Genomic DNA, 11,566 nt, shown 5'->3' with positions numbered 1-11,566 from the left:
CCCACTATGCTGGGTTCCAGCTGGCAGGGGGAATATTCATTTTTTGTGCGTAATAAGGCGGCACTTCCTTGCGTGCGAAGATAGCTGGTGGGTCCGACATGTCAGCGGGGAGCACGTTATTTTTGCGAAATGCAGAGGCCCTTCCGGTGGGTCCCAGATGTCAGGTGGAGGAATCATTATTTTGCGCGTAATAAGGAGGCATTTCCTTGTGTGCGGCCTTGGACCCAACTGTCAGCCTCTCCACGCATAGTATACTTCCGATGGTGTCGTTCATTGACCACGTTGACCACACCACGCCGAGCGCATCCAAGGTGGTGGACGACGGCGAGGCCCCGGACAGCAATGAGCCGGAGATGGGAAGACGCGGGAGTAGAGTCACAGACGGAGAGGTGTATGAGGGTTAACGGGTTCTAGTGCGGTGTGGTTCAGCAGTCGGTGGAGAAGAACAGGAGGTGTGGAGGGGTGGAGGGATGACCTGGCCAACGGTGGCGTAGCGCTTCATAGAGAATTGTGCTAAGCAGAGCTGTTAGCAACAGGAGGCGGGAGGTGGTCCCGGCGGCGCTGGAGGAAGAAGACGAGAGATTGAAGATGGATGCCGGTCGTTGGATGTAAATCCAACGGCTAACATGTCAGAATCATTTGTTGACTAAATTGACAACGACTTGCGTTGGCTTCGACCTATTGGCCCACATTTCAGCCTCCAAAAATGTGGCACGTATTCAACCCATTTTTTCAGAATTTACAGTATTTTTTTGTGCGGTAGAATTTATAGTCAATTTGATCTTTTTTTTGAATTACAGCCATTAGCTGGGCTGGGTGAACAAATAATGTAGCGTCCATGCGGCCCATTTATTTTATTTCCTAAAAAATTACAGGCCATTTGCACTTTCTCGGAATACATGATTTTGTTGGGCTGATTCTAATTATAATATTGGGTTGGGCCAGCAATGTTATCAAAAAATAAAAAGGGACTGAGCATTTTGTTATAATATATTTAAATAATAAGTGATATTATTACATTCGTCCTTAAATCTTACCAAACTTTTGTACACAAGCACTAGGATTTTCGTGCCAAAACAATCCAGGATTTATTTGTTAAGAAATTATTTTTATAAGTTAATAAGATGTGGGATACTGTTTTCTTACATATGTAAGTATCTGTTAAATAGATGATGACAATAAAAATAATATATAATAACATATAAAATAATTTAAATATAAATAATATAGTTAGAAGGGAAACATAAGTTGGACCTGGCGTTCCTATTCTTATATAGAAAAATAGAACAGACCTCTGCGTTTTCTTCAAAAAATACATAAATTGGGCTGCCAAGAATAAAACCTCGGATGGGAGGTCCATAGGTCGGTCGATACATGACGGCCCTAAGAAAATACAAATAGGCCTATGGACCTCCCATCCAAGGTCATGGGCTGCGCATGTTAAAAATGAAAGCCTAGACGGGGCAGCCCAAAACCACGTCCAACACTTGCCAAAACTTCGTCCCTCATTTTCTCTGTGTTTCGCACACTCGACATTGTGTGGGCATTTTGACTGTGCATCATATGAAGATGTGCTATGCATGAATGTTGATCAGCATGATGTTAACTGGCTGGTAGTTCCATTTTCGACCATGAATAAAACTTCCAACATGATGTTTACCCTGTTTGAAAAGGCCGTGTTAATATAAATGCTCTGCCTCTGAAAGTTGCAGTTTCTTATCTGAAACTGAACTGGCAGTTTCTTATCTGTAACTGAAACTTGCAGTTTCTTCTCTGAGAATCACATTGTCTGCACTTTTATACTCCTATGAAACTACATTTTTTAAGTGCTAAAAGTAGATCTCTAGAATTCATAAAATACTTCATATGCTCAATACTGCAAATCTGAAATTCAAAAGACATTCATATCTGAAATTACTCTCAAAATACACAACACAAAACACAATTCACAACCTGAAAATACTGACAACCCTAAGCTCCTCCTGACAATTCACAACCTGTCTGACTATTGGGCTGGGGGGCAGCCCCCTCCTATTCCTCGGCGGCAGACAGCCGCCCCGTGAGAGGATGTGAACAACGAGGGAGACGATGGCGGGGAAGCATCATCGGGCCAACTGCTTTTCTCCTCTTGCAGTTGGGTTCGGTCGATGAAGACTCCACCGGCTGCTCTGCCAGGACACCCTCACAAACGGCACCCTGTAGATGCTCGATCCTTCAATCTCTGGTGGATGCTCCATCTAGGATCGATACTCCTACCACCGCTCCGTCACGATCGGATTCGGTGAATCTGTTTGCTCCATGGCTCGGAGGAGCAGCTCTATGTACTCTGGCATGACTCCCTCCGGGAGTATCGCCGCCTTTTCGCTCTGTTGCAGATATTTGGCCATGGATGTCGCCGTCGCCTCTAGTTGGTCCTTGTTGTCAAACCAAGACTGTATCTCCAACATCCTAGCTAGCTTCACAGGGTCGCCTTCTGCGATCCTTGCGTATCGGTTGTACTCCTCCATCGATCTACTTCTCCACAGCACCTTCACTCGCCGGCGGTGGTTTTTGAATGGAAGAGGAGAGGAGCAGTGCTGGTTTTGGATTAGAACGGGAGAGGAGATACGCTGGTTTTGGACTAGAACAGGAGAGGAGGGGCGGTGGTTTTGAAATGGAAGAGGAGAGGAGCGGCACAGGAGAGGAGCGGCGGTGGTTTAAAAGGAGAAGAGCGGAAGAGCGGCGCTGGTCTTGGAAGTATTTTTTTGTTGTTTTACGTATTTTGGGTCAAAGCTTGACCACGTACTGTATTTGACAAGCAAAATGTGAATGCATGTCACCAAAAATTGTATCGTTTGGTTCGTATCTGAATGTACTTTCAAATTATATTATTTTTGCAATGTATAACATATATTTTATGTGCGAAAATCATGGTCAATTATGACCCAGAATAAAAGGGAGACTAGTTAATGTGGGGTCACTTTCTTAATTGAAGGGTAAATTGATTTTGATTTTGATCCTGTCACAGCGTGCCGGCCCTCTCGTCCAATCCTAAATAGCTGCCGCACGCTCCTCTCCCTCTTCTCCATTGCAAAACCACCTCCTCTCCTCTCCATCATCTCCATTCCAAAACCACCGTCTCGCCTCTCCCTCTTTTGATCTTCTCCATTGCAAAACCACCTCCTCTCCTCTCCATCATCTCCATTCCAAAACCACCGTCTCACCTCTCCCTCTTCTCATCTTCTCCATTGCAAAACCACCTCCTCATGCACGTGGCCCGGAGGCGCAGTTGTTGTCATTTTGATCTGAAGCACCGAATTATAACATATAACACGAAAAAATGCCACATGACAAGAAATCATAACCTCACTGCCCAAAGGAGACAACATGAATCCCGATGGACAAACTAGATGAGGCACAAATCTCAAATTAAAGATAAACTCGTAGAAAAGGGGTCTGTAGATAGATGTCCTAATTAACATAGCTGGCTTGACCTAGATGGCAGCCGAGTAGTCACTGTTCGTGCATGTGCCCCCAATGACTAGCCCAACTCAGTTGTCGCTATTTAACCCTCGCAGTGATCCGAAGCACATGACACCTAATTTCGCAAGATGGTAAGAAACCTTTTTTTAGATTTCTCACCACAACTACAGCCATGTACAACACAGCCTGCACGATATGTAGACAATAGCCAATCCAGGCGTGTCTGCTGGAGTCTGGTCACATGCATGGACGAACTGATCTTCCGTGTCTTGCAGGGATCGTCCAGGCACCAACGTAGTACAACACTTCTCTAGTACTATCGCTTGTCTCCCTCTTCTATTAAGTCACCCGACTTGCAGAGCCGGGGACTGTGCCTATGGTCGGTTCTCAATTTCCGTCCCACATGTGTGTGCAAATGCCATATGACGTGCGTTCCATTCGGAGAGCAGCATGCCAGACCGACCGTCTAGGGTGCGACACGAACGCGACGGGCGTTCTGTATACTCCGTACATGTGTACCGCCGTTTTCTAGACGCTTTGCTCCATGGCGCGGGCGCAATCCATGGATACAAAATTAGTATACTGTATACTATTTAAAAGTCGAGGGCGGGGCTTTTCCTGCGCTGGAGGCGGCGGGGCAGTTCTGCCTAGTCGGTTCGATAGAGACGCGAGAAGACGAGGGAGTAGGCTGCTGCAAACGTAGGGCTGTGTGATTTGACAGCGAGTTACTGCTGAACAAGTGGGGCCCCATGATCATGGGAGAATGGAAAGCCACTACCCTGTCGTTCGCACGCAGGCAGTTTGCTCCTACTCGTCTCCGCACGTCCTTCAATACTACGGTGGTTCGCTCCTACTCGTCCCGTCCATTCACATTACGGCAGTCCACTAATCCTAACCCTCCTCCCAAATCCATGGCATCCCAAATCTCCATGATCGGCGGTGAGTACAAGGTTAGAACCATCACCAGCGATGAGTTCGACGTCATCTACACCCGTTCTTCCGCGACGGTGAAAGGATGCCTTTCTCGCTTCAGACGCATGTTCGAAGACTCAGATGATGAGTGGGTCGCTGGGCTAGATGTTGAGTACACCATGGTCCTGGGACCAGAGAAGGATCTAAAGGACGAAGAGAGGAAGAAGCCCGCCGTGATCCAGGTTTGCGTGCATGACTTATGCTTGGTCTACCACATATGCCATGCCGACGTTAAGTGCCAGGATTTTATGGACTTCCTCCAGAGCAACCTAGTCAAATTCATTACTGTAGACTTTGGTAACAACAAAGAAATCATGCCTCGGATAGGCCTCGTTGTAGGCAACACCTTCGACCTCCAGAAGAATCGGCTGGTGTCCTCTCGTCAGTCTTTAATGCTGACCCTGGCAGGAGCCCTAGTTCATCCTTCGTACGGTAAACTGGAGAAACCTCCATACACGTTTCATCGTCATGCATGGCAGCGGTATGTACTAGATATAGACCACATCCACTACGCTGCAATGGATGGCTACCTTTGCTTCAATATCTACAAGGGTTGGATGAAGAGCAACAGCCAAGTGTGCGGTTCAAGCAAAGAAGTATCGGCCAAGAGGAAGAGGGACAAGGACGAAGTCGAGGACGTGGACGAGGACTCCGAGTAAGGTGGCAGTGTCATTGCTCATGGTGGTTCTAATGCAGTGTCTACCGGAATAGTTGCAAAGTTTAATTTCAGGTGTGCTTCATTTAATTTGAGGGGTGTGTTGTGCTGAGCCCCCAGCAGAACTATGTTATGTTTCTTCTTGTTACTTTAACTCTTCAATACATACATACTAGTATTTCTTACATTTCATCTTTTAGTTGGTATAGTACTACCACTCGTTTCTTCATATTATGTACGTACAATATATATGGCCAACATCATATAGCCAGCAGTTTAGTTGTCAAAGAATTTCAGGGTGCTTAGTTTTGTCAAAGAATTCCAGGATGCTTGGATCCAAGGGACTTATTTTAGTCTGACTAAAAATAGTCTCTTTAAGAGGCTAAAGTTCCAAGCACCCCTGACTAAAGAGGGGCTAAAACTAGTCTTGAGACTAAAATTTTTTAGTCAGGGGTACCCCTACTAAAATGTGGATTAGTCCTCTCTCTACAAATTTAACTCCTCTCATTTAACACATGTGAGTTCTGGATTGGAGGGTTTGGAGGATAGTAAATGCTCATTAACTTGATTTTAGACTTTTTAGTATTTGGATCCAAGCATGGGTGAGGCTAGCATGTTTTAGTCCCACTACTTTTAGTCATGGGACTAAAACGTATCCGAGCACCCTCTTAGTTTTATTTGAGGGGTGGGTTGTGCTGGACACCATTATTGTGACTAGCCTTTTTAATAGTACTATATGCATAATTTGGCGACGAGCACTCTCTATATGTACCACCTTTTTTTAGTTTCAATTTTTGCTCCATGGCGCAATCCATCGATACTACTACTGTACAAAAGTATACATTTTTAAAGGCTAGAGGGCGGGGCAGTCTAGCTTGGTCGGTTTCACGAGAGGCGAGGGCCTTTGTGATTTGACGGCTCATTACTACTGGAAGGCGGGGCCTTATGATTTGACTGCTCGTATAAATGCGCCGACGACCTGATCGAGGAGGAGCAAAGAATCATGCGGTATACTCAAGTTTTCCACTGGAGTAGTACTGCGACGGAGGAGCACGACACATGGCAGCCCAGTGCCATATGGCGATAAAAATGATCTAATTTGCTAGTCATTTCATTGTTAGGATTGTTCTATTCATTCCCTAAAAAAAACCATTGTTCTATTCATGCCTCGCAGAGAACATGACACGTGCGGCGAAACACCCGAAGCAAAAGATGAAACACAGGAGCAAAAGAAGAAGGAAGATTATCACCCAAACGATCTAATTCACCGCGGAGTCGTAACTGCTTCTTCATCGCCTCCACGACCTCCATCTCCTTGCGCGTCTCCTCCGCCATCTTCTTCATTCTGTCCATGACGCGGGATTTCTCGACGCGAGCCTTCATCATCTATTCCATGGCCCCATTACGTACCTTGACAGCAGTCGGGTGCTCGATGCGGAGCTTCGCCAACTCCCCCTTCTGTTCCATGACGAGGGCCTGCAGCATCTTCATCGGGGAACTACTATTCTCATGCAGCTTCTTCCAGCCGGCGTTCTTCTCCTTCAACAGGTCGATCTCGTGGCAGAGCTTCGCCTTGTCCTCCTGAAGTCGCAGGATTTCGCCGGTCGCCTTCTTCTTCGAGACAATGCTCTTCTTCAGCATCATCACCAAGCCGGTGGTCAACTCCCCCTGCTGATTGAGCTCAACGGGCATGTCATCGAGCCTCTCCTTCAGCAACTCCATCAAGCCTTGGATGAACTCCTTCTGCTTATTGAGGTGCTTATTGAGCTGATCGGGCATGCCGTCAAGGGATAACGACTCCAGCTCCGCCGGCTCGGCATGTTCGCCTCCGCAGCTAGGGCACTCCTGGGAGCCATCGCCTGCCCGTGAGAGATCTTTCGAGGTCTCTACGTGGCGGCGAGCCCTCTCTTTTTTTCCGCAGCCTTGGTTGCCGCTCCCTTGTTACGAGTAGTTCTCGACCTAGAGCTCTGCTCACCGGCCATGGCAACGACGGACGAAGAAGAAGCACTTATGACGAGGAAACATAGAGTAATTTTCGGTTAGGTAGTTCCCCTTTTTATAACCTAAGTACTAGCACTAGTACTAATACCTGCATAGTGGGAACACATTCAGGTTTGGTACGTACTAGTAGGTGTGAGCAGGCTTTCGAATGTGATGAGAACAAGGTAAAGATTAATTGATGGTTTTGGTTTCGAGGATAGCGGAACATAAATTTCAAGTACTACACTGCTCAAATGCGTAAATATTATGTTACTGTCAAAATTGGCACAAAATACGAAGGAGACCAATGGAAGTACTACTAGCAACCCACGATTTAACTACTCGCATGCGCGCAGTGGAGTAATAATATCTTTCTTCCGCCCTCACGTCCCCTCAATTTGCATGCGCTGTATTAGTTGACCATCAATGAAGTGAACAACTTTACACGCGTCAAATTAACACATGGGGTGGATCTTGGTACGAAATTGCGTCTGCCCGTGTACCCGCGTGTGTGTGCGAGGGAATGAGTGCGTGCGTGGCGTGCGTGCACATCTTCGCTTCGTGCATGTACCGCTAGTATGGCTCAGGGAGGACGAGTACATTCTTCTGGAACCAGCAGCATGTCACTGTGATCAATCCACGCAAGGAGGTCACGACAACGCCTCCACATGTGCCACATGGCTTCATGAACTGTAAGAGAGACACTGTGTAGCGTGCCATTGGTATTCTAATTTACGTGTTTTGCACATACTCGAAGTACTAGTAAGGTACACGTGCATTGCACGCATCAGATTTTGCAACCAAATTATGAATAAATACCACATGATAGCATGTAAGCTCTGAGTCATATATGCCTGATGTAGCCCTTCGTTTAATTCTTATAGTTCATCTCATTCAAAATCAATTAGTTTTTATAAAAAAAGCTAAGAACCCGGGAATAGGAAAAACATGGGATTATAGTGGAATGTCGTCTTGAATCCTACATGATTGTACGAGTGTTTGATTCTGCATAGAAAAAACGCAGAATTATTTCAAAGAGGTTTGAGTGGATGGGATGTTTCCTATGAAATCTAGTGCAAATGAATCATATGGAAAAATTCCTATGGTTTACAATTCTACGAATCAAACAACCAAGATAGGAAAAATTCCTAATGATTAGAATCCTCCAAAATTCCTTTGAGAATCCTTTGAATCAAAGAAGCCCTTAATCTATTTTATGATTCATGGAATTGTGTGTTGTAAAGCATAAAGTAAAAACAAATAATGGCAATTCAACTAGAAAAAAAGTTTGGGCAGTTATGATACGGAAGATTCTAGAACAAAAGAGAACCAATGTTGTTTTGAGGTTTGTGCATTATGCTTAAGTTCAACCATGCAGTCTGCTAGATTGTACATGTGGAAAAATCCGGTGGGGGGCTAGAAGATGGTGTGAGGGGCCGAGTGGAGGGAGACTATGAAGGAATGCACAAGTGCGAGATCGATATTTAGAGAGAGGGGGCGAACACGTGCGCTGTTGCACGCAGTGGCGGAGCCATGAAAAATAAATGAGCTAGGGGCCCAAGCATTGCTAATCCTATACGAGGAGGGTCAATTCATGAACTTAAACCATTTTTAGCAGCAATTGTCTAATGATCACATTCATATTAGCCTCGATATATACTGATGTTAGGGGGGGAGGGGGCAGGGCCCTTACTGCCCCCTGTCTTCGCCATTGTGCACGCGTCTCAGAGATGAAGCGGAAGGCATGGATGATGAGGGGGGGACGTTGGATATATAATTAATGTGGGTGTATTAGCTATATATGTTAATCCCATATAGAGAGGTATAGATTGATCGATGTGGACGTGGTAAAGAGGGTGAGACCTCACTGGATATATCGATTGATCGGTTTGTGTGGAAAACTATGAAAGACCTAGCTATATACACACATACATAGAGGAACATCAATCGTGCGCATGCACGCGTGAGAGATAAAGAATGCCCGATATGATGGAGAGGGGGATGTGTGTGGGTGTGTGCCTTCATGGGAGACCGACCTGAAGAAAAAGATTGCATGCGTGCGATGGATAATGCCGACTGGTAGTGTGTGTGCATGCATGCACGAGAGAAAGTTAGTGGTACAATTATAAAGAGAAGACTACTGTGTGGGTGTAAAAGAATAGGTGAGGTCATAATAAATGTAAAGTTGAATTCAAATATTTGAATAAGAGATCTTGATGTTTGAAACCCATGCATGCATGAATATAACGGAGATCTGCGTGGGGTGGTTTGGAAATGAGAATGTTGTAATGTATACACATTGAACAAGGTCAGACTGATTTGAATATGGCAGACATCATTTGGCCACGTTGCATCCGTGCATGGACACACTATTCTAATTGGAGATGATGGGCGGCTTTTGCATCACATATCTATATATATATACCCCTATATAAATATTACATATTATATATTTTTTATATTGTGTGCGGGTAACTTTAACTTTGAAAGATGGTCGTTGGATGAGGCGAATCCCATGGTCCAGAGATGGCAAATTTGAGCACTACTAGCCATTGGATATGATCTAGATTCCAGTAGATTTCGCCACATGTATAATCTAGAAGACTCCATGGTTGAACTTAAGCATCATGCACAAACATCAAAACACAAGCACTTCTTATTTGTTCTAGAATCTTCCGTATCCGAATTGCCCAAATGTTTTTCTACATGATTTACCATTATTTGTTTTTATTTATGTCTTACGACGCACAAATCCATGAATCTTAAAATAGATTAGCTTTCTTATAAAAACTAGATGATTTTGAATGAAATGAACTATAAGAATTAAACGAACATCTACATCATGCATATATGACTCAAAGCTTGCATGCTATAATGTGGTATTTATTCATAATTTGGTTGCCAAATCTCACGTGTGCAATGCACGTGTACCTTACTCTAGTCTAAATGGTGTTTGTGTGTGTGTGTGTTGTGCGTGTTGAGGTGCAAATTGTCTTTTTTTGTTACACGTTAAGCTTGTTCTTCCGAAATTTCAAGACGCCCTTGTTATGCCGAAAATTCAAGTTAGAATCTCTATCTATCGTGCTGCGAAACTCCCGCCTCCTCAACCCGCGCCTTGTTAGCCTGAAATATTTAAGATATATCTTTGTCTCGTTGTGCTCCGACAACTCCCTCCATCTCAACCCGCGCCTTGCTATTCCGAAATTACAACGCGCGCGAAAACTCCCACCTCCTGTGAAATCCCGACACGCGAAATGCCCGTGGTACCCCTGAACTGAAAGAACCGCCTCAAATCGGTGGGGGTACTTTCGTAACTTACCCCACATTTCGGACAAGCGCGTCTCTAAGCCATGGTTCCCCACCGCCATCCCATTTGCCCACCCATTCGTACACCGAGGCCGCGAAAACTCGTGACGAAACCCCACACCCTGCTCCATCCGCCACCCAGCCGGAGCCTCTTCCTCGAAGACGTCGTCCACAGCAACACCTCGACGTCCCTCATCCACCGTACCGGACGAGGATCCGTCGTCGATCTCATCGTCCCGTCGGTTCAGCCACCCCGTCCTCCACCTCCAAGGAGCTGCCCCGATGTTCCCCTCGTCTTTTGTGCCACCTCCATTCCCACACAGCCGTCTTCACCTGCACCACCGGAAGAGGATCATCATCACTGTTTCCTCAGATGAAGCTGCGGCCTAATCGGCGCCACCAAAGACGTTGTACACTAATTGCCGCATTTTCTTCTTGATTCGATCTCACGGTGCTGCCAGCGCTCGGTACCGAGCCGACACGGCGTGGCTCCATCCACGACGGCGTCGCCGGCCACTTCCTCCACGGCGTCGCTCCCTCGGCGGCGACGTCCACATCAGTAGGAGCTGCTGCTGCTTTAGCTCTCGCTCGCGCTGCTGCCCTACTCTTGCTCTCGGTCCCCTGCCTAATCTGCTCTTGCTATTGCTCTTGCTCACGTTGCTACTCCCGATCTTGCTCTTGCTTGCGATGCTGCTCCGATTTAGCTACACTTCAGTCGACTGAATCGACTTTTGGGTCCGTCGATTTTCATGGGGTGGGGGGGGGGGGGGGGGGGGGGGGGCTCGCCGGGGTGAAGTAAGAACCAGCCGCATCGGGGAGGGGGGCTCGTCGGAGAGGTACCCCACTATCTATCTTAGGGTTCAGGATGGGGGCGGTGGTCGCCGGCGGTGGCGGGGCGTTGGCGGGGCGGTGGCGTGGGGATCGCCGGAGACAAAACTCGGCACGGGGGGGCCTAGAGGGATCCCCAGGGCGGCGGTGGACCGGCGGTGGGGAGTGTTTTCGGGGCGGGCGGGGCGAAGCAACGCCGGCCGTGGGTGGCGGGGGGCTGCTGTTTGGCTGGTGGTGGCTGGCGGCTCAGGGGGGTGGAGGTTCAAGATGAACCGCATGCCCTTGATTTCGTATCCAACAGCCGCAAAATCGACTAACCAGAGATGAAAAAGTCAGTCGACCGACGTGTAGCCTCACCTTGCT

The sequence above is a fragment of the Triticum urartu genome, chromosome 7 (assembly GCF_003073215.2).
Source record: "Triticum urartu cultivar G1812 chromosome 7, Tu2.1, whole genome shotgun sequence".
NCBI classification, from domain to species: domain Eukaryota; kingdom Viridiplantae; phylum Streptophyta; class Magnoliopsida; order Poales; family Poaceae; genus Triticum; species Triticum urartu.
Note: the sequence above shows the minus strand (reverse complement) of the source record.